The sequence below is a fragment of the Lipotes vexillifer genome, unplaced genomic scaffold, assembly GCF_000442215.2.
Source record: "Lipotes vexillifer unplaced genomic scaffold, Lipotes_vexillifer_v1.1 scaffold153, whole genome shotgun sequence".
Classification (NCBI taxonomy): Eukaryota; Metazoa; Chordata; class Mammalia; order Artiodactyla; family Lipotidae; genus Lipotes; species Lipotes vexillifer.
In genome coordinates this window covers 4,376,081-4,389,441 of record NW_006774670.1, presented here as the reverse complement: position 1 = coordinate 4,389,441, position 13,361 = coordinate 4,376,081, and the positions used below count along the sequence as shown (strand labels likewise).

Genomic DNA, 13,361 nt, shown 5'->3' with positions numbered 1-13,361 from the left:
CCACCCGCTTCCCTACCCCGCCTTTGTTCATTTTCGGCCCTGATGCTGGGCAACCAGGGTGGAATGCCCGTCCCCTTCCGGCTTATCTAAATCCTCCTAATTCTTCAAAGACCAGCTCAAGGCCCTCGCCGCTCAGCGCAGCCAGCTGATTGCTCCCTGACCAATCTGAGGCCACCTCTTCTTACCTAGATAGGCTGGGCCTTTCTACTTTACAAATGGTCTGCCCAGGACCACCACCCGGACTGGCAGCACCTGAGGACAGGAGTGCTTTACACCCCCTTAGAGGGGCTCCCTCCCTGCTCCCCAGAGGAGATCAGGAACGTCCACTAAGTTTTTTGCCAGGCCCAAAGGAGTGAATATAAAAGCACTGAGCCTGTATGAGGAGTCCCACAGTCACTTCCCTTTCCCTTCGAATGCACTTGAAATCTCCCTTAAATAAAAACAAACAAACAAACAAAAAACCTCCCTTAAATAAGTAATAGGAGTAAGGGGACCTAACCTAAAGGAAACCTATTAAACCAAACTTCCTCAAAAAAAAAGCTATGCTCCTAACCTTAACCTTGCCTGTTCCAGGTCCTCCAGAGACCTTATCAGCATCATCCTCCGAGTGTTTTTTTAGTACCCACCCAGAGATCTTCTAAACAAATATAGTGTCAAAGTCTCTACTCTGTTTTAAAACCTAAGATAGGTTGGGGCTTCCCTGGTGGCGCAGTGGTTGAGAGTCCGCCTGCCGAGGCAGGGGACACGGGTTCGTGCCCCAGTCCGGGAAGATCCCACATGCCGTGGAGCGGCTAGGCCCGTGAACCATAGCCGCTGAGCCTGCGCGTCTGGAGCCTGTGCTCCGCAATGGGAGAGGCCACAACAGTAAGAGGCCCGCATACCGCAAAAAAAAACAAACCCAAAACAAAAACCTAAGATAGAGAGAAAAAAAAAAATGACAGCAAGAGAGAAGAGAGAGAGGCGACTTCAAGGTGTGTGTGTGTGTGTGTGTGTGTGTGTGTGTGTGTGTGTGTGTATAACAAACACTAGGTTTGTTTTGTTTTAAGCCTCTTCTATTGACCAAGCCAGCAGCTCAGTGATGTCACAGGTTTCCTACTGGCACTCTCTGGGTGCTGTTCTTTACATGGACTGTGTCATTTCATTCCTATGAGGTGGGGAGGTACTAGCTTCCCATTTTACTGATAACACCGAAACAGAGAGGTAAATTAATCTGCCCTAGATCACACAGCTGGTAAAGTGGTAGAGCTGGGATTTGAACCCCAAGTAGTCAGACTTCAAGGCTGGTGGTGGACCTGGCACTCCACCCTGTTGTCTCCCTGGCAGGGACAACACACATCAAGAGTGGGATGGAGAGTTCTGCAGACAAGTCTGCCATCTGGGGATCTGGAACCAGGGGCAGTGTATTTACAGCAGTGGTGACTTCAGCTCCTTCCCACTGGTCCCTGATGCCTCCCCTGTCTCAGTGCATGCCTGGATGCAACATCAAAAGACATTCTGAAGGCCGCAAATTAGCCGATTATTAGCCAGTGCATCCATAAAACTGTTCAGAAAAAACTGGCAGCTTCACCCAAGTAAATACGGAAATCCTCATAATAACTGTACAAAGGTGGAAGGGTCAGGTCCTCGTCCCCATTTTAGAAATGAGGAAATGGAGGAACAGAGGTGAAAAGACTCGCCCAAATTCACAGAGCTGGCTGGAGCTGCAGCCAAGAGGCCAAGTGTGTCCGCTGCAGGCCCACGGCTCTTTCTGTTCTGCTCCACTCTGTGCTATGAGACTCACTCTCAAGTAGAATCATCTTATAGTTGGGGCACTCCCCTGGGGCCAGGGGCATGGGGTGTGTGTGCCACACTGGCCCATGGAAGGCAGTGCCATGGGGAGGTTCCAGCGGACAATTACGATTTCCAAATGACTTTTCAAGTTAGATCACCCTGGACCTACTCCATTTTGTGGCATAACTGAGAAAAATGACTGCAATCTTTGATTAGCTCTAATGAGTAGGTACTCAATAAATACTTGTGAGATGAATACCTGAATGGATGTCAAACTACCCTTCTTACACGCTAGGATAAAATGAAGGGCAAGGGCCTCAGAGTGACTGTACACAAGGAAAATTTGCCCAGGGGCCAGTGCAGCTAGCCTTAAAATCATCTTCTAAAACCTGAAACGCAAAGTAAATGTGAAAACTTTACTCAGGAGGCTTGGGAGACAAAACACCCTTGTCTGGAGAACTAAGTAGAACAGGAACTTGAACTTCCTAATGTTAGCGGTTTGGGGGTGCAAAGCTTTGGAAGGTACCAGAGTGTAAAGTGCAAGAACAGAAGAGTGGATTTCCGGGATTAGACTCAGAGAACAGTAGTTAGAATGAAGAGCATATGGGACAAAGGAGAAAAACCCCACACTGGATCACAGGTCGCTCTCCAGGGTAGAAGGCGCTGACCTCAGTGTCTGCTGGACCTCTTCTGTCTAGATTTGACCAAACTCCACTGATCTGGGTTGAGACTAGCTCCAGGCCATCTCTGGAGAGCCCCAGGCCTTCTAGAGATTGGCAACCATCTTAAGCATGTCCCAGGTTAAGCTGGGCTCCTTCAGGGTCCTCTTGGAAGGGGGCTGTCTCAGGAGGCACCCCCTTCCGGGAAGAGGGTAAGAGCTAGACCCAGGGTTACACGGAATGCATGGGCTGAAGGGCCACTTAGCTTACTACATTCAGTCTCCAGCTCCCCTTAATGAGATGGGGGAAGTGATAATGTATTCAGCCTGCCAACACAAAGGAATGAGTTTCCAATAGCTCTAGGAATCTGCTTTGCTAGAGAAAGAAACTTACTATTAAATACTCTGACCAATAGATACAAAATATACTGATAATTTTTTCTAATGTGCCATTAAACTATGGTGATATTCCAGAAAAAGCACAGAGCCAGTTAAAAGGATATACATAGAGACATACGTGTGTGTGTGTGTGTGTGTGTGTGTGTGTGTATGTATATACATACATATATTTGCTGTGGGAAAAAACAGTCCTAGTTCTGGTTCAGAAACTGTGTCTATAGCATTGTGTCTCTTATTACTACTAAATTTCAAGGAAGGAGAATTGAGGGGGGGGAAAGCAGGGCTACCTTCCTTAGACAATGCCCTCTCTTATCAGGGCAGACTGCTGTCTGGTTTCCTGTCTCGAGCTCTGGCATTACTGCTTCAGATGAGAAATGGGGTCTAAGAAAGGGACAGATCAGGCTTGAAAATGAGAATGCTAAAAGCCATCATAATCCTTCCCTTCCAACTCACTCCATCATGAGTTTTGGCTGGAATACTACATATTAGCAAACCAGATATCAATTGTTTTATGTCTCTAGGATTTTTTTTTTTTTTAAGCTATAACCAACGATAACTGAAGCACTTCAGAAAGAAACCCAATTTCCAGAATAATGTAATTCCTGATACTTAAAGGATGAGGTTGCCTGTATTTATTTTTCTTAAACACAACTGGGTGTGAAAACAGAGAGTAAGAACCACTTAAGAAAGCTGTTCATTTTACAGCAGAAATGTTGATTTGGACAAATTAAGAAGGCAAGTATCTAAAAAGCGGGGTGGGGGGGGATGGAGATAAATGATTTACATGGTTTAGAGATGAAACTATTGTGTTCACCTCCCTCACTTTTTTGGTAATTATAATAACTATCAGACTGGTACAATTTTTCCCAACTGTTTAGCTTACATTTAAAAGCTTGCAGAATTTTTCCTAACAAAACATTAGATCCTCATCACCTCTATTAAGCACCTCCCTCTCCCAACAAATAGGGAGGAAAGAATGATTTGGGGTAAGCCAAATAAAGACTCAGTCTACCAAATCTAGTTGAATTGTTCACAACTTTGGAACTAAAACAAAAAAACTTACTTCAATTTGGGTTACTTATGAATTTAGTTTAAAGGCCTCTTGTCCTACAAGCAGCTTAGTATTTCAAGTTTGCTTCCTCCAAAGAAGAAAGGAAAAATCTTATTGAAACTTTCCAAACTCCCATCATTTTTCTTGGAAGGTTGTCAAAATCCTACTATTTGACCCTAGTAGCTTTCTTAATAGCATATTGTGCATTTCCCTTTTATCTATCAAAGAAAAACGTGCTGGGAAGAGATGTTAAAACCAAAGCATTATTATTATTATTACCTATTTGGGGAAGAATAGGTAGGGCCTGATGTGCTTCCTCAGCAACTTTTTCCATTAATTCCATTAGAGAACACTGGAGATAATCCCTTTAGATTTTAGAGAAAATCCCCAAATAAGACATTTAAGGGGGAAACTTGTCAAAAGGTTTCTTTTCCAACCTTGTTTTTAAAACTTCATTTCTGGAGAACCAAGAGAAAAATAGTTTGTTAAAGTAGGTTTTAAATGGTTAACCCCGAAATTTGCTAACTCACAACTGACAGAATACACCAAAAAAAGGGGGGGCGGGATTATGAGAAAGTTGTTACTGTAAAACAATAAAAACAAGAGCATTCTCCTTCTGCCTTCAAAATATAAGGTTAAAAATTTCCAAACTATCATTAAATGAACTTATTCCAGTTCTCCTTTTCTTTGAGCTTTTTATTCTTAGAACAGTTTGGAAATCAGATGTAGCATACAGTAAAATCTTTGCCCTTAAAAAGAAATAATCCTGTAGTACTCTCAATACATCTTATGTTTTGCCTCAATAGAAGATTTCTCCCTTAAAACATAAGCAAGACTTCCAAGTCAGTCCAAGCTGCCAAGGCTGCTTGAGTTCTCCATCCCATGAAGCCTCCTGTGCCTTGAGTGTCCTGTGTTAAATGCAAGGGTGAGCCACATCCTTCAGATCATGTTAGATCTTCTAAACTGTAAGGTGGTAACCCCATCCAAAATTGACAGCTTCAGGGCAAAATGCCGATCTCAAAACAAGAATGAAAAACAAACAAAACAACCCCCTTTAGATTTCTAGCCAACACGCACACACATTTCTTAAAATCACAAGCTGGCAATGATGAACTAAAAAAGGTAAAAGTATTTATTCACCCATATAAACACATGGGAGCAAAGGGTGTATGTGAAAAGGTTAACTGACTTCTCATTATGACATAACACAGGCATCTTAGGCAATCGTAAGTGTGTAGAGACATGATAACTCCCTGGGTGGGGATAGGGAGTTTAGGGGCAGGGACCATGGCCTGGTCTGGGCTACTGATCTACCAGAAAACAGCCTGAAACAGGAAAGAGCACACATATGCCACTTGGAATGTATGACGCAAACCCCAGCCTTGAAACAAAGAACAGGAAACAGCTCTGCTGGCTGTGCTGGAGAGAAAGCACAGAGAAACATTTAGCCGGCCCTCCCTGACCCTATATTCATGAGCAGCTGGAGTTTTTTAAGACAACAACAGGGGGGTGGAGGTGTTTGTTCTATGGGTGTGAATAATAACACCAGCTTTATACAGGGGACCTGCCCTATTTACAAATAGGAGCTTCCACATACAGTAAACACCGTAAGTGAACATGTGATTTTATCATATTCAAGCAGCAGAAACCTTCCTAATTAACACCAGCCTCCCTATGAATTTCTTTTGTCTCTTTCTCCCCCATCCTAATGGCTGGTCTCTAGCCACGATCAAATTCTGGGTTAGGGTAATAGGGTAATGATCACTGTTCAGCCTCAGAGCATCAAGAGGAAAATGAGACAGCACAGCTGCTGAGAATTCAGTTGACACTGGGGTCATCCCACATAACCGAAGTGGGACCAACTGTAAGTGTCCCTGCGCCACAGAACTAAATTCTAAGATGAAGAGTGTGGGACATCTAGATTCACCCCAAATTTTCACTGTCTTTTTCAACTGCTTAGTTACAAAGATACTTCCACACAGCTGCACATCTGTTCTACATGTACACGCATCTACAAAAATCCACCTTTTGAGAATGTGATTCTGTTCCTGATATTTCATTTCATCCAAAATTGTTCTACAATCTGCAGAATAGAGTATCAATTTGTATAAGACAACCTAAAATGTCTATTTTTCCTTTGGGTATTTTTAAGGTAGCAAAATCTACTCACTAGTCCTTTTCTGATTTTTCTCTTTATTTTGTTAGCCAGTACTGTTTAACTCAGGTTTCTATTAGCAGAGATTTAAGAATCTGTGTGTAGACATAACTACAGGTTAAAAAAAAAAAAAAAAAAAAAAAAAGAAGGAAAAAAGGCATCACTGTGTCCATAGCAACCAGAAGACTGGGTTTTAATTTAGAAACTTTGCAGTGAAAAAAACAATAGCTCTCTCCAAAACTATGTTGTCATGTTTTACCTCTGACAAAGTTCTGTGGTCTAAGCAGTTACTTTTGTTGTTCTCACGTTAGGATTTTCACACTTGCATTCTTCATGCCAACAGAATGCTCCTTACAGCCTATCTTCACTGACCTCACCCACAGTACATTAGGCTGCTTTCTTCTAACAGTTCTGCAGCAAACCCCACTGACTGTAGAAATTGAGATATCAGTTTCTCTAGGGAGCTAAATGAAATTAATCAAACATCCCATTTCAGGTTCTGTTAACAGAATAAGGGCAACTCCCATACTCCATGTTTCAAGCCAGAAAGAACTCATCCACTCTTTTAAAGATACTACTAACTCTTTTAAAGATACTAACTCACAAAATTTTGAAGATGTTAGTGTTATTAAATTGTTTTTTCCCTAGAAGCAAGTCTTCTCTTGGGCTAGGCAGATTATCATCCAGATGGATTTCTCTTTTAAAAATGCTCCTCAAATTCATACATAAAGCACTCAGAAAAGGACAGCACAAAATTGTTCTGTGGAATAACCTATAGTGAACAACTGCCCTATTCCCCACTTGATTTTGCTTAATAATTACAGATACTAAATCTAAATGAAGTCAGAATACTATTTCATACTTTTCTCCATATACTAGATTCTTGTGAGAATATAAATACATTTAAGTGTCTTGGATGACATTAATGGAAAAATACATTCTGAGTAAAAAAAAAAATTCAGTGTAAAATGTTTATTTTAGTGAAATACTAGAAGGTGAGCAATTACCAATTTCCGTTTAACCTGACTTAAAAAAAAGTCCCATTCACACGTTCTTCATCTAGTATTATTGTATATTGCTGTAAAATTTAAAGCAGCGTAGAGTGTTCTCTCTTTTATCTGCCAAAGAAGTAGCTACGACAATTCCAGGTATTGTCTGCCATCTCCGAAAAAGCCACTCGGAAAGGTAGGTCCCAAGGGTGCGGGTCCAGGGATCAGTCCCTCAGTCCCCACCCGGCTCGGGTCCCTAACACTGCGGGCAGTTGCCTAAGGCGTTCTCCGCCTCCAGCCACTCTGCAATCCTTGCTCCAGACACTGCGGCAGGTTCTCCTTGCACCGAAGGAGGACTCTCCAAACCCGGCCAGCTCTTTCTCCTGCCCTCGGGAATCCAGACGCCCTGGCAGCTCCTGGGCTCCAGCACCGAGACTGGGATGTTTGCCTCCACTCCCAATCGCCCCAAGTTTCTTCCCAGAAGGCCCGCGAAGCTGCTCCAAGTTTGCTCCGCCGGCGGGTGAGCGACAACACGCCCCGTCCGAGGAGGGGGGCTGCTGGGGGCGCAGGCGGAGGGCGGGGGGGGGGAACAGGAGGGGGAGGAGCGGGAGCGCGCGGCCTCTGCGCTACCTTTCTCCAAACAACGTTGCCACACGCGGAGGGAACTGAGATTTCTGGGGCTTTGGAGGGAATCGCGGGCGGGCTGGCGGGCGGCTGTCGCGGGACCACACAGGTGAGCCCCCGCCCGCGCCCTAACTGGGGCCGCGGCAGGCGCCGCCAGCCTCGCTCCCCGCACCCGCCGATCCGCACGGTGGCTCTCCCCAATCCCGCAGTTTCCACCGCTGAACCCGGGGGCCCCCTCCTCTTCGCCTCCTCCTCCACCCCAACCCCCGGCTGCCAGGAGCTGTTGCACTTTCCCAAGCCCAGGAGCGCCCCAACCTCCGCGCTGCACCCCCAACCCATTCACTGCGCGCCCCCCCTTGGGGAAAAAAAAAGGAAACCGGACGAGCCGAAAAGGGGGGCAGCGGGAGTCGGGGCGAGAAGGAAAGGTGAGGGAGAGGGGACTTACTTTTCGAGGCGCAGTGCTGAGAGCTGCAGGCGAGAAATAAAGGCCCGGATCCGGGCTGCCTGCAAACCCGCGGATGCAGTGGTGTCAGCGCTCCAGTCCCGGCGGCGTTGGCGGTGGCGGCCGCAGGGGACGGGGACTGGCGCGCGTGCGGCGGGCGCGGCTCGGCTCGGCGGGCGCTCGCGCTGCGCTCTAGCTCGGGCCCCGGCTCCGCGCGGCTCCGCTCCTGGCTCCCCTCTGGCTCCTGGCACCAACTCCGGGCAGTCACATGACGCCGGCGCCGCTCGCTCTGCGAGCCTCCCAGGGCTGGCGGGGTAAGTAGAGGCTGGGACCCGGGGTGGGAGGGTCAGGGAGGGGAGAGGGAGCCGCCGCGGCCGCCCGGGCTGGGCGGGTCCCCACCCACTTGGGTGGAGGCAGCCGCCGGAGGGGTCGGCCGAGTCACTAGCGCAAACACGCACCCCGCCCTGCGCCCTTCCCCCGCCACCCTCGCCTCCCGCGCCGCCTCCGCCCCGCCCCGCCCAGTCACCCGGGGACGGCCTGACAGACACTCATTATTCCCCGGAGCCGGGCGCCGCCCCGCCTGCCCAACCTGTCCCGCGAGGCGCGGTGCGGCCGTGGGGCTGGGCGTGCGCGGCCCCCGCCCTCGGCCCGGCCCCGCGCCCCCGCCCTGGAGCCCGCCGCCGCCCGAGCCGGGGGGGAAGGAGGGGCGGCGCTGGCCGCTCCGGGCGTCACAGCGCTGCAGCCCGCTGCGGCGCTTCCAAAACACACAGCCGGGCTCGCGGGCGAGCCGAGGCGGGGGACCCGGGACGGTCGGGGCCATCAATCAGCCGGCTCCGGCGGGAAGGGCGGCCCCGGGGCGTGGCGGGAAGGGCTGGGCCCCGCGCCCAGCGCGGCCCCTCCTGGGCCCAGCGCAGACAACTCTCTTAAAGAAAAAGCAGAAAAAGGCACCGCTGGTGAAGCGGCGGGTGGACGGGGGCGGATTCGGGAGAGAAAGAGCGGCGAGGAAAGGGAGGGCATTTAGGGTGACTTCAACCCTAAAATGGTCCGGAGTTTCCAAGGTCGTTAGCCATCCTCTGGCGCGCTTTCTTTGTGCTCGGGGGCGCCGGGGCCCCCTTTTCGCCCGCTCCACGGGGGTGCGGCCCGGCAGGGTGGTGCCCCCGCCTCCCGGGACTTTTCTTTGAAGGCCGGGAGACCCTCGAACAAACTTCCCACGGCCGGGCCTGCCGCTGGAGCGTAACGGCGACGGGCGTAGCGGCATTTGCTCAGCCAGGCCTGTCGGAAAACTAGGCAAAGTTCGGTCCAGATCCTCCCGCCCAGAGGGAGAACTCGGGGCGAGCTGAGGGCTCGGAGCGGCGACCTTTCCTTTCGTGTCGCCTCCCTGGGACCGAGCGCGAGCGTCCTCGGGGGAGTTCACAGGAGCCAGGAGGTGGAAACTCGCTTTCTGTCCCAGCCAGGCTCCTGGAAGGACTTTGGAGAGCTTGGTACCCAAGTTTAATGCTTTTCGAGTTTCTTTTTCAGCAGTACTAATGTAATAAAGAATGCAATAAAGAGAACAAAGGACAAATTGGTTCAATTGTTTTAGTCTTGTGTACTGTTTTAAAATGCCCCAGCTGCAGTCTATGGCTTGTTATTGCTTCAAGATGTTTTAAAGTCCCTTTAAGTTCACTATTCTCTCTTTGATGCTTCATCCAGGCATGGTACTGCTTAAAACGTAGAGATAGAGTATATTCTGAGCCCCGGCATGTAACTAGACAGTATTATAAAATTAGTACCGGGAAACCTCAAATAGTGAAATTGCTTGTTGTAAAAAAAAAAAAAAATTGCATATACATAGAAGACCACGTGGAAAACACCCAGAATGGACACCGGTTTATGTGCCATCATACTGTCCCATAAGATTAATCTTTAAAATGTAAAGGGATGAGGTTGTTTGTTTGTTTGTTTGTTTTAGCGAATAAAGACAAATACAAGGAAAAAAGTTGGATTCGGGTCAATTACTAATTGCAACCCATTGATCACTGACACAGTTAAATGTCTGATTAGACGACTTAGATTTGTATTAGCTGAGAAAAAACAACAACGTATTAGTGATGACTGGTGAAATTGTTTTGCATTTCTGTGCCTGGCTCATAGTGGGGTCTCAAAAACTACAGGCTTCACTCAGGGGACACAGAGTAATGAAAACCTGCAGAGAAGACTGAAGTAGGTCTATCTGATACGGAGGGGCTTTGATAGGAAAGATGCGGGAGGGAGGAGAGAAGTCATAAAAAAGATTAATTAATGAACACAACTGTGTTCAGTGCCCTGTGGGAGGCAGCTCAACATAACTTGTCCAAAAGTGAATCCATCCAGTGAAGGACACTACCATCCCTCCAGGTGCCCCAACCAGAACTGCCTGAAGTCATCCTTAACTCCTCCCCCCTCCCTCGCTGGTCACAGCCCTGTGGTTCACTGAATCCCTGACCTCCTCAGTCAACACCCACTCCTTGGCCACCACCCTGGCCCAGCCTATTGCCACAGTGTCTTGTTGGTCATCCTGTTTGCAGTGTGGCTGAAGTGTGGGTAAGGGATTGGAGCAAAGGATTAAGAAGCCTTTTTCTAAAATGCAAACCTAAACATGTCATACCCTTCAATGGCTTCTCTCCGGATAAAGTCCAAGAGTTTAGCCCCAATGTTGACCTGGCCTTCACCTGTCATTATAAACTCACCTCTACCTGTGCTCCCCTCCCACTCTTTTCTCCAGCAACAATGAGCTTCTTTCCTTTTCTTTCCTCCAACTCTCTGTCCCCACCTCTGGCCCTTTGCACACGCTCATTTTTCTAGATGGACTAGCCTCCTTGGCTTTCTCTCCAACTCCTGACCTCCACTCTCATTTCCCTAAATTCTATTCATCCTTTAAATATTGATTTAAATGACATCTTCAATGAAATTTATCTTTTCTTACTACCATCCCTCACCCCACCTTTGGACGAGTGGAGGTGCTCCTTCTTGGTACCCTGATAGCACCCAGGCTTCACCTCTTTTTATTCCTTCTTGTAATTGACTCTTTACCTCTCTATATCACTGAAATAGAAACTCTGTGAGGACACAGCCCTTGTCTTTTTAGCAAAATTGTATCCTTATGGCTCAGATGTTCAATGAATGTTTGTAAAATGAGTAAGTGTGAGCTATAAATTGAGAAGAAGTCATTCAGACTAAAAAGATGAGAGGGGGCTTCAGGGTGGCAAGTGGCCATGAACTGTACCTTTGAAATAGTGAGGGAGAGGGAAGAAGGAGTTCCCCTCACTGTTTTTAAGGAGATGGTACAAAGTGGTGTCTAGGTCTTCTTTTTATTCCTAATACTAGTACAGTGCCTGGCACAAGCTTAGGTACTGGATAAATCCATATATCCTGGGTAAATGAAATATCTCAAGCTTGGTCCTTCCAGTAGCTGCTTCACTGTTGCTCTTTGAGGACAGCAGGCTCGTCTGGTTTAGGTTTGGGGCAGCATGTGCTCAGGGAAGTGTACCCCTCCCTGGCGCCAGCATCATTTCTCCCAACCAATCATTGCAACCGTTTTTGCTGGTGAGTGGAGAGAACCATATCTATGTGACCTGGTTCTGGCCAGTGGGACCTGTAGGGAAGTGTGCTGGGGCTTATGGAAAATGTTTCTTCCTGATGAAAGGAAACTCTTGTAAGGATAAACCCCCAGACCTGCTTTGGAAGTTATGTGAGGGTGTGATGCTTGAAGCTATGGCAGCCATCTTGTAGTCATGAGGGGAAAGCAAGGTTTCAGATTTCCATACAGATAGTTCTTTTTTTCAACATTAGTTTTCAGATCAAATATTGCATCTTTAGGAATGACCAAACAATCTAAAATATCCCTCCCTTCCTCATTCAATGTCTAGTTCTCCTTGCTTTTTTTTTTTTTTTTTTTAACCTTTTCTCCCCATTATAACCTGGGCTCCATGAGAGCAAGGACACTGGCTTCTTCACTCCTTTTTGAATTATGGCTTTTTCTGGGTATGTGCCCAGGAGTGGGATTGCTGGCTCATATGATAGTTCCATTTTTAGTTTTCGAAGGAACCTCCATACTGTTCTCCATAGTGGCTCCAGCAATTTACATTCCCACCAGTAGTGTAGGAGGGTTTCCTTTTCTCTGCACCCTCTTGTCTTCTTCACTGCTGTTTCCCAAACTCCTGGAACAGTGTCTGGCAAATATAAGTTGTTCCAAAAATATTTGTTGATTAACAGATGACAACTAAACAATAACACTATGTTGAGATTGATTCAGAGCCTAGTGGATACAAGCCACTATAAAGCTCCACTTTCTCTTTCAGGGCTTATATCACAGTTAGTTCCGTTTCAGGCAATCTCTTTCTGATACACAGACACATATTCTTGAGATTCTTTCTTCCTCCACCACTCTCTTTCAGAGTTTTTCCATTCTTTCCCCAGGAAAGTTTCTCCTCCTTGTGTGATGATGGACTGAGTTATGAAGGCAGAAAATTGTCACGTGCTTGTGAAATTATGATCAACACAGACACATCTACCCTAAAGGAAAATGTATGTTTTTTTTCTCCTTTCTTTTTCTTCCAGCTTTATTGAGATGTTATTGATCTATAACATATGTAATTTTAAGGTGTACAATATGATGATTAGATACACATATATATTGCAAAATGATAACCACAATAAAGTTAGTTAACACCTCCATCCCCTCACATAATTACTTTTTTTTTTTTCTAGCGGTAATAAAATTTAAGATCTACTCTTAACAACTTCTTTCAAGTATAGCATACAATTTGTTTATTATATACACGATGCTGTACATTAGATTCCCAGACCTTATTCATCTTCTAGCTGGAAGTTTGTATCCTTTGACCAGCTTCTCCCCATTTCCCTCATCTCCCAGTTTCAGGCAACCACCATTCTACTGTTTCTATGAATTTGGCTTTTTCAGATTTCACATGTAAGTGAGACCATATGGTATTTGTCTTTCTCTGTCTGACATTTCACTTAGCATAATGCCCTTGAAGTCCATCCATGTTGTTGCAAAAGGCAGGATTTCCATCTTTTTTAATGGCTGAGTGATAGTCCAGTGTGTGCGTGTGTGTGTGAGTGTGTGTATATCACATTTTCTTTACCCATTCATCTGTTGATGGACACTTGGGTTGTTTCCATACCTTGCCTATTATAAATAATGCAGCAATGAACATGGGAGTACAAATACCTCTTTGAGATAGTGATTTCATTTCCTTTGGATATGTACCCAGAAATGAGATTGCTGTATA

General features: G+C 46.6%; 1 protein-coding gene across 1 annotated transcript in view; it reads right to left on the bottom strand.

Annotated features, from left to right (window-relative positions):
- The window catches only part of KLF3 (KLF transcription factor 3), a 34,551-nt gene extending 26,170 nt beyond the window's left edge, over nucleotides 1-8,381 (bottom strand). Inside the window, exon 1 of the mRNA XM_007449406.1 lies at nucleotides 8,092-8,381. The gene's annotated coding sequence lies outside the window, so the exon portion shown is untranslated. The remainder of the gene's footprint in view (nucleotides 1-8,091) is intronic.
- Between the last annotated feature and the right edge of the window lie 4,980 nt (nucleotides 8,382-13,361).